Below are 23520 nucleotides of genomic sequence, written 5' to 3' on the forward strand. Positions count from 1 at the left end.
TCAGCCTAAAGAATGCAGGGGCCACCTACATGAGGGCCATGACCACCATTTTCCATGATATGATACACAAGGAGATAGAAGTATATGTGGATGACATTATCATCAAATCCAAGAAGGCCACTGACCACATAGAAGATCTAAGGAAGTTTTTCAATAGATTACGGAAGTATAACCTGAAACTAAACCCCGCAAAGTGTGCATTTGGGGCTCCTGCTGGGAAGTTGCTGGGGTTTATTGTGAGCCGCCGAGGATAGAACTGGATTCGTCGAAGTTCAAAGCCATTCAAGAATTACCACCGCCAAAGAACAATAAAGATGTGATGAGTTTCCTGGGAAGGCTGAACTACATCAGCCGATTCATAGCACAGTCTACAGTTATCTGTGAGCCAATCTTTAAAATGCTAAAGAAGGAGCGCTACCAAATGGACTGATGACTGCCAAAAGGCCTTCGATAAAATCAAGGAGTACCTGTCAACACTACCAGTCTTGGCCCCGCCCGAGCCAGGCAGACCCTTATTACTCTACCTTGCAGTGTTAGACGGAGCTTTCAGTTGCGTTCTGGGGCAACATGATGAAACAGGAAGAAAGGAACAAGCCACCTATTATCTCAGCAAGAAGTTCACCCCGTACGAGGCTCGGTATTCTCTGTTGGAACGCACCTGTTGTGCTTTAACTTGGGTGGCTTAGAAGCTGAGACATTACTTCTGCGCCTATACTACGTACCTCATATCAAGGATGGATCCTCTGAAGTACATCTTTCAGAAGCCCATGCCCACTAGCAAGCTAGCCAAGTGGCAAATCTTGTTGAGTGAGTTCGACATTGTCTACATAACTCAGAAAGCGGTCAAGGGACAAGCACTGGAAGACCACCTCGCTGAGAATCCCGTGGATGGAGAATACGAACACTTGAAAACGTATTTTCCTGATGAAGAGGTATCGTTCATAGGAGAAGACATTGCAGAATCCTATGACGGTTGGAGAATGTTCTTCGGTGGAGCAGCAAACTTCAAAGGAGTTGGCATAGGAGAGGTCTTGGTATCAGAAACCGGTCAGCATTATTCAGTGTCTCCCAAACTCAGGTTCCCCTGCACCAACAATATGGCCGAATATGAAGCCTGCATCTTAGGGCTCAAAATGGCCATTGACATGAACATTCAAGAGCTTCTAGTAGTTGGAGATTCAGACTTACTTATACATCAGGTACGAGAAGAATGGGCAACCAAGAACTCCAAGATACTCTCGTATCTGCATCATGTACAAGAATTGAGAAAGAGGTTCACGAAGACGGAATTCCGACATGTTCCCAGAATCAAGAATGAGTTCGCTGACGCATTGACTACCCTATTCATCCATGATACAGCATCCCGACAAGAATTTCATTATTCCCATTCTGGTGAAAATTCATAATCAGCCATCTTACTGTGCCCATGTTGAAGAGCAAGTAGACGGAAAGCCTTGGTTTCATGATATTAAGGAATATTTGGCGAAAGGGGAGTACCCGGAGCTTTCCAATCATACTCAGAAACGCACACTTCGGAGATTGTCCAACAACTTCTTTCACAGGGGAGGAATCCTGTATAGGAGGACTCCTGATTTGGGATTATTAAGGTTTGTTGACGCAAAAGAAGCATCCAAGCTGCTAGAGGAAATTCATGCTGGGACCTGTGGTCCACATATGAATGGTTTTGTTTTAGCAAAGAAGATACTCCGGGCTGGTTACTTTTGGATGACTATGGATACAGACTACATCCAGTATGTCTGAAAATGCCATCGATGTCAGACTCATGCAGACATGATAAAAGTGCCTCTGAGCGAGCTTCACACAACAAGCTCACCGTGGCCATTCGCTGCCTGGGGAATGGACGTTGTTGGACCAATCGAGCCTACTGCTTCCAATGGACGTAGGTTTATCCTAGTAGCAATTGACTATTTCACCAAGTGGGTCGAAGCAGCATCTTACAGAGCGGTAACTAAGAAAGTCGTGGCAGACTTCGTCTGCGACCACATTATTTGAAGATTCGGGGTGCTAGAGTCAATCATTACTGATAATGGCTCCAACCTCAACTGCGACCTGATGAAAACTATGTGTGAAACCTTCAAGATCAGACACAAGAATTCCACTGCCTACAGAGCTCAAATGAATAGAGTTGTGGAGGCCGCCAACAAGAATATCAAGAAGATATTGAGGAAAATGATAGAAAAGCATAAACAGTGGCACGAGAAGTTATCATTTGCTCTATTGGGGTATCGCACCACGGTCCACACATCAACCGGGGCAACCCCCTATATGCTGGTTTATGGTACAGAGGTCGTCCTTCCCGCCGAAGTAGAAATTCCTTCCCTAAGGATCATACAGGAAGCTGAGCTCGACGACGCAGAGTGGGTGAAGAGTCATTATGAGCAACTAGCCCTTATTGACGGAAAGTGAATGAACGCAGTTTGCCATGGTCAACTCTATCAGAATAGAATGTCCAGAGCCTTCAACAAGAGAGTCAAGCCGAGACAGTTCACACCGGGGCAACTGGTATTAAAGAAAATTTTTCCACATCAGGATGAAGCCAAAGGGAAGTTCTCTCCCAACTGGCAGGGCCCATATATGGTTCACCGAGTTCTGACAGGAGGAGCCCTCATACTTACAGAAATGGATGGGGAAGTCTGGCCAAAGCCGATTAATTCAGATGCAGTCAAGCGTTACTATGTGTAATATTTATGTTTTCCCCATATGATGTAAATTTAACTACGGCTGACCTGATTCCTGTTAAGAGGGGATACGTAGGCAGCCCTATGGGTTCGGTCACAATTCAATAACTAGGGCAGAATTTTGAGGAGGACTCTCAAAATTCCGAAGTAATTTCAGCCAATCATCGCGCGAGCAACATCCAGAAGCATCAACACATCAAACTGGGGCAAAATTTTGAGGAGGACCCTCAAAATTTTGTAGCGAGAGAGGTTGCAATGTCTCGAACCACGTCACAGTCGCCGGTCCATCTAAAAACTATTTTTATCAAACATTTATGTTATACTTTTACAAAATCGTGCATGTTTATTATCGAAACTGCTTTGTTTAGCAACGATACACCAATGATACAGACGGTATTGCCAGATCAAAAGCCGAACGAGTCAAGCAAAGCCCGCGGGGTTACGAACTAACCTTCCCCTTTACAAAACTCACGACTTTTCTTTGGATGCAGGCACAAGGATTGCGAAATCATTAAAACATACTGCACACTCATGGAACAAACATTGCTCAAGAATATGACTTTCTTTACCGTTACACTTACCTACATTTTCTATCCGCACACCAGTGACATCCCGTATGTCACAATGCTCCCAGTAATCATAACGCCGCAATCTACTATTAGCTAAGAAACTCTACTGTCATCTGCTATTTTATTTCTTGCATAAGGCTACCATTCTACCTTCCGAGGTTAAGCTCTACCTCTATCTGCATCTGCATTGCATAAAGCTACCATTCTGCCTTCCAACTTGCATGAGGCTACCATTCTGCCTTCCGAGGTTAAGCTCTACATCTATCCATCTTTTGCATTGCATAAGGCTACATTCTGCCTTACGAGGTTAAGCTCTACCTCTATCTGCATCTGCATTGCATAAGGCTACCATTCTGCCTTCCAACTTGCATATGGCTACTATTCTGCCTTCCGAGGTTAAGCTCTACCTCTATCTGCATCTGCATTGCATAAGGCTACCATTCTGCCTTCCGAGGTTAAGCTCTACCTCTATCTGCATCTGCATTGCATAAGGCTACCATTCTGCCTTCCAACTTGCATATGGCTACTATTCTGCCTTCCGAGGTTAAGCTCTACCTATATCTGCATCTGCATTGCATAAGGCTACCATTCTGCCTTCCGAGGTTAAGCTCTACCTCTATCTGCATCTGCATTGCATAAGGCTACCATTCTGCCTTCCAACTTGCATAAGGCTACCATTCTGCCTTCCGAGGTTAAGCTCTACCTCTATCTGCATCTGCATTGCATAAGGCTACTATCTTGCCTTCCAAGACTGAACGCTGTCTCCATCCACATTGCACGGCTGAAAGATTGCCACATTGCACGGCTGAATGATCCCCACATTGCACGGCTGAAAGATCGCCACATTGCACGGCTGAAAGATCGCCAAATTACACGGCTGAAATATCGCCAGATTGCACGGCTGAAAGATCGCCACATCACACGGCTGAAAGATCGCCACATTGCACGGCTGAAAGATCGCCACATTGCACGACTAAAAGATCGCCACATCGCATGGCTGAAAGATCGCCACATGCTACTGCATCCTTCATGGGCTGAAATATCGCCAACCATCCAAAGGCCTCATCGTTCGGAGGCACCATCTTCATAGCCCGAGAACCGAAGATCCCTTTCAATCTCTTGCATATCATCATTCAAAGGCATCATGGTTCGGAGGCACCATCCTCATAGCCCGAGAACATCATTTCATGGCCTGCGAATCCTTTATTATACGCTTCATGGCCTAGGACATCATAGTCTAAGGACGTCATCCTGACCGTTGAAAGACAACATTCATAGTCCAACAGGGAATTTGCATCATGTCTAAATTTATCACAATATATGCTTGTGTTGCTTATTTGCAGGTAAATCGGCAAGCAACAGCCGCCACAGCGTGAGTGATTCCGCTCCAGTGCCCGTAGCCATATCCAAACCTAACCATTCCCGTAAGTCGCCCACTCACCCGACCCGAGATATTGCGTCCGTTCTTGGAAAGTACCCGTCGGCATACTCCGCCGACGGATCCTGAACTACATATGGACTGATTCCTGTAAAACCAGGGATATGTAGGCAGCTCAGAAACCAGGGTGCGGCCCAAACCTCTTCAAACCGTTTCGCTCGGTCAAAATTGGCCATCATATCTTTACTCGACAACTCTTTCATCCTTCCCGGGTAAAGAGGGGCAGCTGTTGACACCCAATTTTTTCCTATATATTTTTTAATATGCAAAATAACTTCAAAATGGCATACATAATCATATGTAAGCATATTCAAGTGTTTCATTATTTTTCCATAATTTTAAAGGTTTTTTCAATCAATTTATTTCCACCTTTTATCCGTAAAAACTGATAATCATTTTCAAAATTATTATTTTTGGCAAATCATCTATTGGATTTTCATATTTATGCTAAAATATAGCTAAGGTAATTTTTGCATATTTTTACAAATTCCTTTAGTATTTTTCAAAGCTAAAGTGCATAATTGCAATACTAGCCTCTTTTAAGATTTAATTGCGTTTATATTCATAAAATCAAGCCCCATATTTTTAAAGTGTCAATTATATATCATACATCATTTTATTGCTTTCAATTTATTTCCGGAAATCGACTTACTATTTTTTATAATTTTGAAGGGGAAAAGTGGCTATTGCAAGTATAGCCCAAATTGAGTTTCAATTATAACCCAAAACAGGCCCCAATTTCCTAGCCCAATTTCAATTTTAACCCGACCCCAACCCAATCAAACCAACCCAACCCGGATCCCCTACCTAACCCTTTCAATCCTGGCCGTTGATCGTTTAGATCAACGGTCAATACTCGCCCTTTCCATTTTTAACATCAAACAACCCCTTACCCTAAATCATTTTCCACAACCCGCCACCCTTGAATTCCCCTTTCTCTCAATTCTCTCTGAAACCCCACCTGAACCCTAGCCACCGCCTTCTAATTCCACCCTAATCCACCCTAATACCTACCTAATCCATGGCCTCTCGTGGTCATTTAGGACGTGTATCAGCCTTTTATGGCTCCTGGGTGTTCATTTCTGTGGTTTTATGACCAGACTTCGAAGGAGTCTGGTCTAGTCTTGCTCGACTGTTGTTCACGACCTTTCTTCGGCCATTCATGGCCTTTCAAGGCAGACCCTTGACTTTTCTGGTTAGATCGTTAACTTTTGAGATCTTTCTCATTTCTTTTGGGTTTTCTGAAACCCTAATCTCTAAGACTTTTTGATTTCTTTCAGATCTATCTTAGATCTGTGCTTACTATGAACTTTTTAAGTGTTTCTCGAAGGTTCTTTGACTTTTCTTTCAAAACGACTCTTCATTTTTCCAAAGATTAGGGTTTTCCTTTAAAGTTTTCTTCTCTGATCTTAATGTTGTTTGATGATTTTGCTATTTGCTCATGTTGTTCTTCTATATATTTCAGCATGTTAAAAATCCTAGTTCTTTTAGTCTTATCCGAGTTCTAGAAATTGTTTGTTTAAATGTGTACTTGCTTGATTAAGTTCTTCGTTCTTGTTTGACTTATTTGATTATGAGTTTTACCATCTTTTAAACTCGATTATTGTGAAAAACCCTAGGTCTTTTGGTCTGAGACTGTTTGGTTGAAAGTATACCGCACCCGATTAAAGGTTCCTTGTTTCAGGCCCTCTTTTCTTTATGTGACTTATCTGATTATGAGTTTCACTATCTTTTTAACTCGACTTTTGTTGAAACCCTAACTTCTCAAAAAAGGTTTCCTCACCTGCTACTGTGAGACCTTTACATAGTTCTGATTTCTTTTACCTGATACTATGTTTTTCTTCACTATTGATTCTATGTGACTTGACCTACTTGACTATTGTGCCTCGAATGTTTGCTTTACTACTGAATCCTATGCTTATTTCTTCTACTATTGTATGTTGTTTCTTTTGCCAATGTGCTTAGCCTCGCATGTCTGATGCTTCTGTTCACTCTACTTATATGCTGAAGCCTCTTCCTTGATTGATCTTGATCTTGTGACAGATTACAAAAGTTTTCTTACGAGCCCTAATTTCTACTCATCTGTTTAAAGTTAATTGATTCATTTCCTTTGCTATGATATTTTACCTTGCTGAATTCTTTCCCAAAAATAAGCTTATTTTCGTACTTAGACTTGATTGTTTACTTCATGCTTTTACTAACCCTTTTATGGCAATAATCAATCTGTCCTCAAACTAATTTTCTTTCCTTAATTAAAACATGCTACTGCCCGTTAAACAGTGATTCCCTAATTAAAGGGAATCACTTGTGTTAATTGATTCTGACTTGTGATTGTTTCCATGTTTGTGTTAAGACTTTACTTATTACCTTACTTACCACTTGTTTTCAAAACTATAAATACCTCCCCCCCCCCTTTTTTCTTTGAGACACGAACTATCTAAGTTCAGAACACACACTTCACTAAAAACTCTCTCTTTTCTCTGTTACTATTTGTGCTACTGATTTGTCTAGCAGGCTGAAAGCCAAGGCTAGGTTGTGGACGTTTGCTTACTTTTTCTTTTCTGCACTTTGCTTCTTACTGGTATGTCCTAGTTAATTTTCAAGCATCAACAACAACATGTTTCTGTAATTATTTCAACTTCTTTCATGCTTGTCCACTTCTGCTTATGTTTCTGCAATCAAGCTACATTATTAGCATGTGTCGATGTGTTCCTTTCCGCTTTTCAAGTTAATGCTCTCCTATGTGTATGAATCCCAAACCCCACATCCCCTTTTTATGTTTGTGTTCTCTGGCTGGTTTGTGAACACGCCAGCATCCTCTATTGTTGTGCATGTCTAAACCTGACCCCTCCTAGGGACATATGCTCCATGCAATGTATTCCCAAAACCCCTGACCCTTTTGTGCAAATGCTGACTCTGTGTAGTTTAAATTTTACTACTACTGTTTTCAAATCATCCTTATCACTTACTGTTTCCCAGCCCAGTTTTGAAATCTCTATGTTATGCACTTACACTATATACCTAGAACCTAAGTTCTGCCTCTCTTGTGTGAGCTTGCCTTAGGACCCTTGAGCTCCCTCTGAACTTGGACACATAAGAGCTGGCCCTTCCAGACTGCACTCATCTCTATCTGGTTATGCAAGCCTGGGTGTAAGCATTGCCCGGGGTCCCTTGAGACCCTTAGGAAACTTTGACACACCCAGGTCTGAGAAAGGCTTTGAAACAAGTGGCATTTGAGGTATTTTGTTTCATAACTCAGAGAGGAAGTCAGAATCAGGCTTCTTTTGGTTGTAATTTCTTATTTTGTACTTCTCTAGTAATTCAGCATTTGGTCTGTAATAACTTGTAAACAAATATTGGGGTTGGCTAGTGGAAAGGGATGGGTAATTATGTATGTTTAGCTGTTAGGAGGGTACATAACATGCCAATAGGGTCTGCTGTTTTAAATTCTGCATGTTTTAATTCTACACTTAGATAACATGCCTATAGGATCTATTTAATAAAGTCCTGCATGTGCTAATTCTACACTTAGCTAACATGCCTATAGGATCTATCTAATAAATTTCTGCATTGTTTCACTTCCACAATTAGATATCCTGCCTATAGAATATAATGGCTATAACCAGACGTCATATTTACAAGGTTAAAATCAGATTCAAAATTAGATGTCATGCCCATAAGGTTAATATCAATATTTTATAGAAATCATGTCTATAGGAATTTCGTTGTGATCAAATAAATCCTGCCTACTCCACTTCATTAGATACCATTCCTATAGGACCAAATCAGCCTTTAATACTAGATACCATGTCTGTAGGGATTAAAATAAGCAATAATAGAGATAATGTCTATAAGATCTGAAGCTAGTTTAGTTAAAAATTAGTTTGACTCGTACTGCTTTGAATCAGTTTAAACAACTTACTCCTTTCATTAATGCGGTTTAGAAAGCATGCCTATGGGATCCAAATTACTCATTTAAAATGTCTACTGCTTTGCCATTTTTGAATCGGTAATAGATATCATGCTTATAGGGTATCATCAATACACACTTAGGCAAGCCTTAGGTAATAACGATAAAACTGAATCCGCCTTTGTTTAATTAGCAACTGCTACAACCAGCAGGCAGGCCTGATTCAGACTTCTTATCTGAGTTATGTAATAAATTGGTCTGCTTCAACAACTAAAACTCCCCTGTCTTAGTACTTTGATTCTGGCCCTAAATGTGTTTTAAGTCATGCTATTTATGTGCTTTACTTGAGGAGGTATATATGAGCCTTTTAGTTGTTTACATGTTTCCCCTAATATGCACTCCTATGTGTTTTGAATGTCGCCTTAGTCTTTTTACCTTCAAAAACCCAAGAGTCAGCCTAAAATCCTCCCTCTTATAGGAATAGTAGTCCTAAATTCCTCCGGGACTGATAGGAATGGGACGGGTAATAGCATGCAATAGAGGTCGAGACCAATCCGCGCTTTAATACCTTAACGGGGTGGGAAAGGTAGATATGGGTATGATGACCGGTGCGCTAATACCACATATAGCCCCTCTTTTGAGGAGTGATTACCGGGTATTGCATTGATGTGATCCATATTACAAATAAACCTAGGACCCCCTTTATATTCGTTAGTTATAACTCTTTCAAAACTTTGTTTTATTTTATCACTTACAAACATTTGTGTATTTAAAATCTCCTCTTACTTGAGCCTTGTTTGTTTGCTTGTTAATTGCACAAATTCACAAAGACTTATCTGGCCGGAAACCACACTAGTGGATCCTGAGGGGTGCCTAACACCTTCCCCTTGGGATAATTTCAAGCCCTTACCCTATCTCTGGTTATAAAAAACATAGTTATAGTTGAACCCCATAGGTGCCCTAACGCACCTTAAAATCGTTAGGTGGCGACTCTTCAAAATTGCAAACCCCTTTCCCAAAAGGAAAGAGTTGTCCCAACCGAATGTCACAAACCTGATTTTCGCGTAGGAAAAAGGGGGCGCGACACCGATCACTATTACAAAATTTAGAGGTGCACAAGAACTCTTTGATGAAGGTGTTGAGTGAAGCTTATGTGCCCAACGATATCATCTGCGGAGAGATGGCCAACATGGTAAGGTAGGTGTTGAAAAGTCATAAAATAACCTTCCACGAGGATGAGCTACCGCCTGAAGGATTGAATCACAACCGAGCATTGGATATCATGGTGCAATTTGTAGACAAATTCATCGCCAGGGTCTTGATTGATGGAGGTTCAAGCCTCAACATTTGTTCGCTGGATACTCTGAAAAGATTGGATAAAGGTTTTCATGAAATACGGGCAGGGAGCATGAACGTGAAAGCTTTCGATGGGTCTCAAAGGGCCGCGATTGGGGAAATTAACCTTTGCCTGCAGATGGGGCCAACTTGGTTCGACATTGAATTCTAAGTGCTTGACATATCAACTTCAGACAATCTTCTGTTGGGCCGACCATGGATACATGTCGCTGGGGCTGTGGCTTCCACATTACATCAAGCCGTGTAATTCGAATGGAACCATCAGGAGGTGATCATTCACGGAGATGGGAGTAACCCCATTTACACCAGTCAAACCATCTCGGTTATCGAGAACAGAAGAAGGATTGGAGGGGAAATCTATCATCACATCGAACGTGTTAATGCCATCGAGAAAGACAAGTGGTTGAGCAACAAAATAGAAAGCATACTAGTATGGTCTGGGTATGAGCCCGGCAAAGGGCTCGAGAAGAACCTCCAGGGTATTACTAAGCCACTACAGCTGAAGGGTCATGGTACTTCTTTCGGGCTCGGATACCAGTACACATGGCAAGAGTATAATGATTGGTCGCCTCCATCGCGTGTGTGAGCACGTGATTTTTGCCGCGCTCAAATATTCCTATAAAATTCATTAGAATTAGGATTTTTCTTTTATAATTTGAATGTTAGGGATTAATTGTATTTTATGTTAATTGTTTGCATTTTTGTCCGTACATTTTAATTCATATAAAAAATACAAAAAAATATGCATTGCATTTAGGGTTTAATTTGACATATTTTGGAATTAATTCGTAATTAGGAATCTTACAAAAAATGCAAAAATCACAAAATTAGTTTGTCTTGGCATTGTTTAAATTGTAGCTTTGAATTTTGCTAGTTTTCATTTAATTTGATATTTGATTAGTTTGTGATAATTGTTAGAGTTAATTAATTTAATTTGGTAGTTTAATTTTTAGAATTAATTTAGGGTTTTAGTTTAATTTGGAAATAAGAATTAAAAGAAGTAGAAAAAAAGAATTAAAAGAAAAAGAAGGAGAAAAAGAAAAGGAATTAATAAAGAGAAAAAGGGAAAGTGGCCAGTTCATTTTTCGGGCCCTTATTCTCAAAATCCGGCCAAAATTGGCCCAGCCCATCTCAGAAAACCCGGTCTAGATCCCATCGCTCCAAAACGACGCCGTTTAGCCCAGAGGTTAATCTCAACCGTCTATGTTTATTGATCTGACGGTTGAGAAGTCCCCTCCCCTTGATATAAAACGGTCGGAGACCCCCCTACCCCCCAATCCATCGTCTCTCTCACCCCCAGAGAAACCCCTCACCGGCTCCGCCTTACGCCGCCGCCGGAAATTGCCTCACGGTGGCGGCCGGTGGCCAATCGGGCCCAAATTCACACCACAACCTCGCCTTCCCTCCCTCATACCCATACCAAACTCCGTTTCCCCCCAAATCACACTATATAGCCTCAAATCGTGGAAACCCTAGCGCCGCCCAAATTTTCTCCGGTGGCGGCGCCACCCCTGTTCAACCCCAAACTTCAGCCATGTAACCTTCGCCCTTCCTTTAACCCCAATCCACAACCCTTTCTCCCCAAATCTTCACCAAATCGATTTTGTTCCTGAATCTGAAAATAAAAAAAAAAAGCGAATCCGTCAAGCCTTCAAGTTTCTTTGAGTAATAGGGTTTGAAACAGGTATCGATCATTTGTTTTCATCGAGAATATACGGTTGATACTTGTTCTGGATCATATCAGAATTTGTTAAGGGTTTGTTAGCTTTGTTCGCGGATTGTAGAGGTATTCTTTCGTACTCCCCGTTCGTCTTTACTTTCTCCTGTTTTCTCCTTCATTTCTGTTCTTTCTTTGTGTTTTCTTTTCGTTCTTCTTTCATGTTTTGTTGCTCAGCATCTCAATTTCGCATAGCAGCATGTTCTTGAATTGAGTCCTGTTAATTTCGTCGAAAGATTAAAATCATTTCATTTTTCTTTTTCATAAGTCAGTGTTTAGGACTTTTTTTTAAGTAGATTGTTTAGGTGTTTTGTTTGAATTAGATGTTTGGTTCATAATTGCTTGAATTTGTTTGACTCCTGCCAATTTGTTTGAATTTGGTTTTAATTACTTAGCTTAATTAGGCCATATTTGACAACTTAGCTAATCCCCTGCCTAATTATGTTAGTTATCTAATTTAGTTGGGATTTGGGTGAGGGGATCCGTTGGGTAATTATAGCTTGGGGTCACATTTTGGGCCTCAGAAGGTCAAAAGGCCCAAGGGGCCATAGACTTGCTGACCCAGTTAGTCTAAGATGTTGGGGTCATGTGCTGGGCTGAGGGGTAATTTCAGGGTAGCTAAGGGGCATTTTGGGTAGATTGAATAGAAGGGAATCTCAGTGTAACTGAAATAGAAGCTTCTAGGAAGCTGGGGTGGGGATTTTTATTGAATTTCAGAATTGTAGTGGCTTTTACTTGGACACCAAGTCAGAAAATGGGGGATCAATTGGCAAAAAATAGAATTAGGGGGAGGGGGGGGGACTAGAAATGCAAAACTGAAATCTAAGATGCCCTACTTTGCTTGCCTATAAAGGCATTCTAACCTTGCCTTTCAAGGCAGACTTGAAGAGAGAAGGAATTCTGAAAATCAAAAACAGTTGAAAATGGCTAGGAAAATACTGTTCCATTGAGAAATCTGATAATTTTTAAAGGTTCTCACTTCTGAAACAATTCCAGAACAACTAGGGGTTAAAATGAGTTGAATTCGGTTGGCATTCAAGTAGTTGGTTCAGGTTTTGGGTGTGTTTCTGATTTATGGGTTTATTTGATACTATTGCCGGTCCAAATCTGATTTAAAGTCAGTTTATTGTGGTTATTCCTGGGTCGAGTTGGGCTGCTGAATATTGTTCCTGCTACTGTTCATCGCTGAATTCCTCCTCCTTTCCTATTTCATTTTTCCAGGTACAAGTTCTGAATATCTCATGATGTAAGGTTCAACTTGAAGATGAAATGAAGGCAATATTATGCTATGATCTGTGCATATCTCATAATGCTCATATCTTATTATTTGGGTTATGATGTAGCTTAGTCTAATTCTGTTTAAGTAGCAAATTTTCATGTTGTAATTAATGCTGGACTGTTAGACTCACTAGATGTTTGGACTCTGCTTTGTCATTTCAGCTCTAATGTGAGTTAAGTTTCTTGTAATTGATGTGTCAAAAGAGGTTCAGTGTTCTGAGTTTATATTTACCTGATTCACCCATCCCTATATCCCAAATCAGAGTACCTGCGAGATATGTGTGTAATTGAAGAACTGTGATTCAAGTAATGAATTTATGGTTCAACAAATCTCAAAATTGTGAGTTATGTGGGTTTTCATTGTTACTGATAAATTTACTATTAGGATTCAAGGGTTGTATAAGGTGTTGATAATTTAGGTTGTTCAGGGATGAGTGAATTACTATTATTCGGCATGTTCAAGCGTTTTTTTTGGGCAGCTCTTTATCAAATAATTAGTACACTGTGATCGTTGTTTAGTCACGACGAATTTGGGTCAATATGCATGCTGAAATGAATTTGTCTCTGGTTTAGTTAATTTGTGTCAAAGGATTTAATTCATAATTCAAATCTATTAATTAGACCTCATGCTTATGTGTTAATATCAATTATGCCCATACTACGGTGTCTTGGGTAAAAGCCAGTCGGATCGTAAGAACCAGGCCTAACGAGGGCCCAGTTATAATCTCTGCCCTTTCATGAGCATACCCCTAGGCCTGGTTTCATCTGGAGCCCAATCTATTTTTATGCATTCATTCTGCAGCATGTCTATTCACATTTGGTTTATGGAACTGGGCCAATGTCAAAATCAGAAGCCCAAAGCTGGGCAAATTCTAGTAGAAACAGCAGTATTTTCCTTCTTCCTGGGTTAATTTTGAAGCCCAAAAATGCTGAAAGTTTGAATTTGTGTTAAGTTTGTGAGATTAATTCTTATAATACGGGTTTTGGGCCTTCCGAGCTAGGTAGCATATTTGAATTAGGAGGCTTTCCTCTTGTTCAAGTGTGGACCTGAGTTTGAAGCTCGAATCCCGCGAAAGGTCCTCTAATAATGGTAATTAATGATGCTAATTAATTAGGGCCCTTTTAGAGACAACACTTTAATAGAAAATCGTAGTTTTCTTTTTGGATGGCCTTTAAATAAAAATGAGACGAGCCTCGCCGCACAAAACATATAAATTGCGGGGCCCTCATTAAATGCTTATATATTTAGAATTCGGGACGTGCAGTTTAGCGAATTTTCACGGCCTCCCACAAAGATAATAACACGTTAGTCGCTTTAGGCGCGGTTTTTAACAATCTTACTTTCCTAAATACGGGTGTGCATTTCATGCAACCCAAATCCAAATCCCAAAACGTTGGATAAAAATGTGTCGAGGATCCGGGTGCATTTCATGTGACGTGATCCGAAAACACGTTTTGAAACGACGTTCACTTTATTAAAAGATTTCTAACTAAAAGCGGTTAAATAATTCTAAAAATGCAATAGGATAACATGTACTAAAATCAGACTTTAGCCAAATATAGCAGTTGAGCGACCTTGCTAGAACCACGGAACTCGCGAGTGCCTAACCCCTTCTCCCGGGTTAACAGAATTCCTTACCCGGATTTCTGGTTCGCGACTGTTAAACAGAGTCAAACCCTTTCCTCGATTCGGGATTCAAACCGGTGACTTGGGACACCATAAATCTCCCAAGTGGCGACTCTGAATCTTAAATAAAACGAATCCCGTTTCGATTGTCCTTTAATTAGAAAAACTCCCTACCCTTCAAGGGGTGTAGTAGTGAAAAAGGAGGTGTGACAGCGTGGACCTTATTACCCTCTTGAACAACCAGTGCCACATCTGGATCAAGCTTTTCATCAGGCTGATACAATATGGGGAACCACAGAAGAAGAAGCATTAGCTGGGCTGAGGAATCTGTTCTTGGAGGATGAAGACATGGACTGCAGTGCAATAATTGAGGAGGAGGAGGAAAAAGGCCTCACTATTCAGACTATGGAGAAGGGAGTTGTCCTCAAGAACTGGACTGCCACACCGTCCCGGGCCCGCCGAGTCCCTGGGTAGCTTGGCAGATTTTATTCCTATAGCCATTCTAGGCATTTAAGATTTTCCGTAATTTTGTTTTAAGACTTACTTGTTTAAAATAAATGCTCGATTCATCGAGCCGTACTTGTTTGGATGTTTTTCAGTTTTAATCAAATGCATTGCTCTTTATTTCATTATTATTTTCTACACTTTTTCTTTCTACAACGTTATTATTACTTTTTCTGATGAATTGGTGACTGTGACATGCAATGAAGCAACACAATATTAGGGTAGTGATTCGGATGAAGAAGATGAAATACCCGAGGAAGTTGTCAGGGAGGTTGAAAACATTGAGAATAAGCCTAAGTCCAACCTGGATGAAACCGAAGCAGTAAATTTGGGGGACGCCGAGACCGTCAAGGAGACTCGCATCAGCACTCACTTATCACCAATAGAGAAAGATAATACATTCGTTTCTTAAAGGAGTATGAGGACATTTTCGCATGGTCATATGATGACATGACCGGTTTGAGCACGTCCATAGTGGCTCACAAGTCGCCTACTAATCCCATGTGTCCACCGGTGAAGCAGAAGCTCAGAAAATTCAAACCAAACATGAGCCTGAAAATGAGGGAGGAAGTTACTAAGCAGATCAAAGCCAAAGTCCTCAGGGTGGTTTAGTACCCAACCTGGTTAGCCAACATTGTGCCAGTTCCGAAGAAAGATGGGAAAGTGAGAGTATTTGTTGACTATCGAGACATAAACAGAGCAAGACCCAATGATGACTTTCCACTGCCAAACATACATATCCTGAAGACAATTTCGCCGAGCATGAATTCCAATCCTTTGTAGATTGCTTCGCGGGTTATCACGAGATCTGGATGGATGAAGAAGACACACAGAAAACAGCTTTTATTACACAATGAGGGGTATATTGCTACAAGATGATGCCATTTGGTCTAAAGAATGCTGGGCTACCTACATGAGAGCCATGACAACCATCTTCCATGATATGATACACAAAGAAATAGAGGTGTATGTGGACGGCATCATTATCAAATCCAAGAGGGATGCAAATCACATAGCACACTTGAGTAAGTTCTTTGACAGGTTAAGGAGGTATAACTTAAAACTTAACACCGCAAAGTGTGCATTCGGCGTTCCCGCAGGAAAGTTACTGGGATTCATTGTCAGTCGTCGAGGGATCGAGCTGGACCCGTCTAAAGATAAGGCTATTCATGAGTTACCACCACCTAGGAGCAAAAAGGACGTGATGAGCTTCCTAGGACGTCTCAACTATATCAGTCGTTTATTGTGCATTCCACAGTCAAATGTGAACCCATCTTGAAGATGCTGAGGAAAGATGACGAAACAAGCTGGACCGAGGATTGTCAGAGAGTTTTCGAGAAAAGCAAGGACTACCTGTCCACACCACCAGTCTTGGTTCCACCAGAGCTAGGACGACCTTTGCTACTCTATCTATCGGTATTGGATGGAGCTTTCGGATGTGTTCTGGTACAACATGACGAGACAGGGAGAAAAGGAGCAAGCCATATACTACTTGAGTAAGAAGTTCACACCTTACGAATCACGGTACTCGCTACTGGAACGCACTTGCTGTGCTTTGACCTGGACGACCCAAAAATTGAGGCATTACTTCTGTGCCTATACCACATATCTCATATCCAGGATGGACCCTTTGAAGTACATATTTCAGAAACCTATGCCGATTGGAAAGTTAGCCAAGTGGTAGATAGTGTTGAGTAAGTTTGATATCGTCTACATAACTCAAAAGGTGGTCAAAGGACAAACATTGGCATATCATCTTGCTGAAAATCTGGTGGGAGGAGAATACGAACCCATGAAAATGTATTTTCATGATGAAGAGGTGTCATTCGTAGGAGAGGACATCACCGAAGCATACGACGGGTGGAGGATGTTCTTTTATGGAGCCGCAAATTTCAAAGGAGTAGGCATTGGAGCGGTTCTGGTATCAGTAACAGGTGAACATTATCCGGTATCTACTAAACTCAGATTTCCCTGCACCAACAACATGCAGAGTACGAAGCCTGCATACAAGGGCTCAACATGGCAATCGACATGAATATTCAGGAGCTGCTGGTCATTGGTGATTCAGATTTGCTTGTGCATCAGATACAAGAGGAGTGGGCACCAAGAATTCCAAGATATTGCCATATCTGCACCATGTACAGGAATTGAGCAAAAGGTTTACAAAGATATATTTTTGGCATATTCCCAGAATTCAGAACGAGTTTGTAGATGCTTTAGCCACTTTGTCATCCATGATACAACATCCAGATAAGAATTTCATTGATCCCATCCCAGTGAGAATCCAAATTCAACCGGCTTACTGTGCCTACGTCAAGGAAGAGACGGATGGAAAACCTTGGTTCCATGACATCAAGGAGTATTTGGCGAAAGGAGAATACCCGGAGCATGCAGACCACACTCAGAAACGCACGCTTCGGAGATTGTCCAATCACTTTTTCCACAGTGGAGGAAATTTGTACAGAAGAACGCCTGATTTGGGATTGCTAAGATGTGTCGGCGCAAAAGAGGCTTCAAAGCTACTTGAGGAGATACATGCTAGGACCTGCGGTCTGCATATGAATGGTTTTGTCCTGGCCAAGAAGATACTTACGGCCGGTTACTTTTGGATGACCATGGAGACCGATTGCATCCAGTATGTCCGCAAATGCTACCAATGCCAAGTGCATGCCGATATGATAAAAGTGCCGCCAAATGAGCTCAATGCAACAAGCTCACCTTGGCCATTCGCCGCCTGGGGAATGGATTTCATCGGTCCGATTGAGCCCACAGCTTCAAACGGGCACAGGTTTATTCTAGTGTCCATTGATTACTTCACAAAATGGGTAGAGGTTGCATCTTACAAAACTGTAACCAAGAAAGTCGTCACAGACTTTGTCAAGGATCGTATTGTTTGTTGATTCGGAGTTCCCGAGTCCATTATCACTGATAATGCGGCCAATCTCAACAGTGATCTGATGAAAGCCATGTGTGAAACTTTCAAAATCAAGTACAAGAATTCCACAGCTTATAGACCTCAAAAGAATGGAGCCGTAGAAGCCACCAACAAAAACATCAAGATTATACTAAGGAAGATGGTAGAAAATCACAAGCAATGGCACGAGAAGCTACATTTTGCTCTATTGGGATACCGCACTACAGTTCGCATATCAACCGGGGAAACCCCCTAAATGTTGGTTTATGGTACCGAAGCTATCATCCCGGCCGAGGTAGAGTTTCCTTCTTTAAGAATCATACAAAAAGTCGAACTCAGCGATGGATGGCGGCTCAAGATCAACCTCATGAAAACCTTATATTCCATGAGGAGGTTCTACGCAGAATGGATAAGAAGCCGCTATGAGAAATTGGCCCTTATAGACGGAAAAAAATGAACGCAGTATGTCATGGTCAGCTTTATCACAACAGAATGTCCAGAGCTTTCAACAAAATAGTCAAACCAAGACGATTTGCACCAAGACAGCTGGTGCTGAAGAAGATCTTCCCACATCAAGATAAAGCCAAAGGGAAATTCTCTCCCAACTGGCAAGGACCTTACATGGTTCACAAGGTGCTAACAGGAGGAGCACTCATACTTGCAGAAATGGACGGAGAAGTCTGGCCAAAACCAATCAATTCAGACACAGTCAAGGGATACTATGCTTAGACTATTTGCATTTCCTCATTTGATGTATTGAACTACGCTTGACCTGATTCCCGTTTAAGAGGGGATACGTAGGCGGCCCTGTGGGTTCGGTCATATCGTAATAAAATTTCCATTTCCCCCCAAGATCAGAAACTGGGGAAGAATTTTAAGGAGGACCCTCAAAATTCCGAAGCAAGTCCAGCCAACGCCATGGCATGCCAGAAAGTTAGAAATTGGATAACAAACTGGGGCAGAATTTTGAGAAGGATTCTCAAAATTCCGAAGAAGGTTCAACAAGGTTTACAAATGGCCAAAGGATCATCTACCAAACTGGGGCGGGATTTTGAGGAGGACCCTCAAAATTCTAACATAAGAAAGCTGTAGTGTCCCTGAAATGTGTTACAGTCATTAGTTCATCTAAAATTATTTGATATTTCAATATGTTTCTAAATAACTGTATTTTTATCAATAATTGCATGTTTTAGAAAACTCAATTTTTATAACAGTCAGGTGTTACCCAGGGAAACTCAAATGAGGCCTCCAAAATGGAGCATAGAAAGGCCAGCAAGCAAAGGCACGAACCAACCTCCCCGTACTTAACTTACATTTTTTCTTTGAGCGCAGGCACAGCTGACGTAGCGATAGCATTCGCAAACATATATGCACGAAGCAAAGTCACTATCGAACGGGCCACCGGACACTGAACGTATCCCCAGCTAAGAAACACTCTACCCTTATTTGCTATTTGTTCTTTGAATGGGACTAAGCCCTGTCCCGCATCCTGCATGAGGCTAATCCCTACCTCCATGTTTGCATGAGGCTAATCCCTGCCTCCACATTTGCATGAGGATAATCCTTGCCTCCATATTTGCATGAGGCTAATCCCTGCCTCCACATCTGCATGAGGCTAATCCCTTACTCTATATCCGCATGAGGCTAATCCCTGCCTCCACATCTGCATGAGGCTAATCCCTGCCTCCACATCTACATGAGGCTAATCCCTACCTCCACATCTATGTGAGGCTAATCCCTGCCTCCATATCTGCATGAGGCTAATCCTTGCCTCTGCATCTTGCACGAGGATAATCCCTGCCTCCATATATACATGAGGCTAATCCCTGCCTCCATATCTGCATGAGGCTAATCCCCGCCTCCATATTATCATCAGGCTAATCCATGCCTCTATATCTGCATGAGGCCTATCCCTGCCTCCATATTTGCATGAGGCTAATCCCTGCCTCAACATCTGCATGAGGCTAATCCCTGCCTCCATATTTGCATGAGGCTAATCCCTGCCTCCACATCTGCATGAGGCTAATCCCTGCCTCCATATTTTCATGAGGCTAACCTCTGCCAGCACATTTGCACGAGGCTAATCCCTGCCTCCATATTTGCATGAGGCTAATTCCTGCCTCCATATTTGCATGAGGCTAATCCCTGCATCTGTATTTGCATGGGGACTAAGCATTGTCCCTCCTCGGACAAATATTGCTCTATTTCGGTACTATCAATTTACTTTTCAATCGGGCTAAGCTTTGCCCTTCGTTTCACAAGACTAAGCCTTGTCTTGTTAACATCTTATCATTGCATCTAATGGGCTAAAATATCGCCAATCTGTCCAAAGGCGTCATAGTTTAAAGGCACCATCCTCATAGCCGGAAGACACCATTCCATGGCCTGAGGATCTCTCAAATTTGCATATCATTATTCAAAGGCGTCATGGTTCGGAGGCACCATCTTCATGGCTTGAGAACATCATTTCATGGCCTGCGAATCCCTCACTAAACAATTTATGGACAAGGACATCATGGTCTGAGGACGTCATCCTTAACCGTCCAAAGACAACTCTCATGGTCTAAAAAGGAATCTGCATCATATTTAAATTCTAGCACAAATACATGGTTGCAACATCTCTTTATCTGCAGGTGACCAGTAAGCAGCTGCTATCCCTGCGGGAGCAACCTCGCTCCAGTTCCTTCAACCATCTCAAACTTGACCATTCATCATAACCACCTATCCCGGAATCTCGTGTCCATACTTGTATTGACTTCATCGGTACATTCCGCCGATGGATCTGGAACTACACAAGGCCTGATTCCTGTAAAACCAGGGATATGTAGGCAGCTCAAAGACCAGATTCCGGCCTCTATCTTTCAAAACATCCCATTCGGTCAAAATTGACCATAATTTTTTTACCCGAAAACTCTTTCATCCTTCTCGGGTAAAGAGGGGCAGCTGTTGATACCCAAATTTTCCCCATAATATTTTTGAAATGCACATATACTTAAAACTATGCATTAGCATCAATGGCATTTTCCCATAATTTTGACATCCTTAAATTAATTTATTTCAATATTTTCTTCATATAAATAATCGTAAAATTGCTTCACAAATGATTTTAGAACATGTCTTGATTTAATATTACTATTACGGTCCTGTTGAGTCCAAATTATTTCATAAATAGCCAAATTGGCACCTTTTGGCTATAATTGCAATAACTTTGCAATTGTAGCCCATGCGTACATTTTTATATCATTTTACCAGAAATTAGTCATTTGCATTTTTAAATACTAAATAACTATTTTTAAAACATTTCCATGCATGAAATTCATTTTTTATAATTAGTAATTATTTTACAAATTAATTTTAATCGATTGTTTGGGATATTTAACAAATAGCCTCTTATATTCCAATTTTAACCCTTTTTATACCAGCCTTAAACCTCCTTAATATTAAACCAAAAACCAGCCCAAAACCCCTTAGGCCCAATAAGCATTCACCCGACCCAAACCCCTTGGCCAATCTTGGCCGTCGATCATTTTGATCAACGGTCCAAGACTCCCCTGCCATAATTAAACCAAACGACCCCCTAAACCTCTCATTATCTCTCATTTTGCGCCCCCCTTTCGTTTCCTCGTCTCTCAAATGCTCTATAACTCTTAACCGTAACTCACCCTCATCGTCACTCGTCTACTGCCGTTCATGGTGGTTTCTCACCACCACTAGGCCTCTAATGGCCTCTCCTATGCCGCTACCGCCATCTCTAAGGTCCTCGAAGGACCAGGGTCAGTCCGCTTACACCTGTGGCCCTTTCTTGCCTGTTTCAGGCTGTTCTGGTTCGATTTTGAGTAAGATCTTCCTATTTCGCCTTAAACCTATGGATTTCTAAGCCTACTTCTTCATTTCTGTGTTGTTTTTCTCGAAACCCTAATTTCGTCCTTTGAACCTCATAGATCTGTGCAAGATCTAAGATGGATTGAACCTATTTTACATAAGTTTTACAAAAATCTGCTGATTTTCGAACGACTTCCCATTTTCCTAAACTAGGGTTTCCTGAAAATCTCTTTCTTCAAAAAGTTTTGCTAATTTTCAGTATTTAATCTTCTACTTTTATGTGTTTTTGACTGATTTCGAAGAGTTTGTGCTGTGCTTTGACTCTCATGATTTCCCCCTTTAGTATAATTCAATATCTTGTGACTTTTACCTTAGTTCAACTCTACTGGGTTTCTGAGTCGATCCCTTGGCTAGTTTATGTGTGTTTATGAAGTTTTTTTTAGCTTACTCGTCTATTTATGGAAAACTGATATTTTTCCTCTATTTAAATCAGTACTACTTTGGATTTTTATTTATTGATTTTCCTCGTTAAAATTTATGTGCTGACTCTTGATTTATTCCCTTGTTTACGACTTTAATTATTCCTCTTAACTTTTTGCCTGTAATGTTACTGATTCTTCACGATTATTTCCTTAATTAAGCTCCTATCTGTTTACCCCTTTACTTAGGCCTGATTTGATTTTCTTTCCTTAAGTGACTCATGTCCTTTAACCGTTAAGTAGTTGTCCTTAATTAAAGGAAGACTACGCCGATTTCGTGTGTGATTGATTTTGTAATTCCCCAGATTGCTGAGTTTTGATTTCATTACCTTACTCCGCTCTGCTCCTAAACTACAATATATACTCTCCTCTACTTTCAAAAAAAAATGAACATTGGTTCACCATTATTCTTACACTCTAAAAATCTCTCTCCGTTCTTCCTGCTACTTGTGATCTTCATTAGTCTTGCCAGCCGTAAGCCAAGGCTAGAAATTGCACAACACATGTCTTACCTCTTGTGTTCTCTTTCCCTAACTGGTATCCCTCTGATTAAATTTTAGAATCTAAACGCTATGTGTTTCATTACTGCCATAGTTCATCAGTCATGAGTTAATTTTCTGCTCCTGTCTACTGTCTATCCAGCATGCCTAATATTGCCTTGTTCAATATGTGATTAGCACGCCTCAACTTTACTTGCCTGTCTACTGTTTAGCTAGCATGCCTAATACTGCCTTGTTCAATATGTGGTTAGCACGTCTCAACTATACTTGTCTGTCTACTGTTTGTCTAGCATGTCTAAATCTTGTTTTGCTCAATGTGTGGTTGCCATGTCTACATTATGAATGCTTTGTGGTATTTTACCTAGTCTGTTCATCTAAGTCCTTTCATACTCTGCTCTGCTAAGTCATCTAGTCTCTCAAGGCAACTCTAGTTGTGTGTTTTAGGTTTATGTGTTCTCAACATCTTTGCTCCATCTCTCAACACCTACCCTTGTAACCAACTTAAGTAATTCTGTACATCTGTTTGCTTATGTGCTCCACTATACACTAAGGTGTATTCTATGTATTCCGAACCCCTATCTCCTTGTTTGGAACCTGCTTGCCAAGTGTTTCTGAATATGGTTGTTCTGTGATTTGTGTTTTGATTTCAAAGTGCTTTCATGCTTTTCTCAAGCTGTTTTACTACCAAACTATTACTGTTTTTTTAA

The sequence above is a fragment of the Nicotiana attenuata genome, chromosome 5 (genome assembly GCF_001879085.1).
Source record: "Nicotiana attenuata strain UT chromosome 5, NIATTr2, whole genome shotgun sequence".
Taxonomy (NCBI): Eukaryota; Viridiplantae; Streptophyta; class Magnoliopsida; order Solanales; family Solanaceae; genus Nicotiana; species Nicotiana attenuata.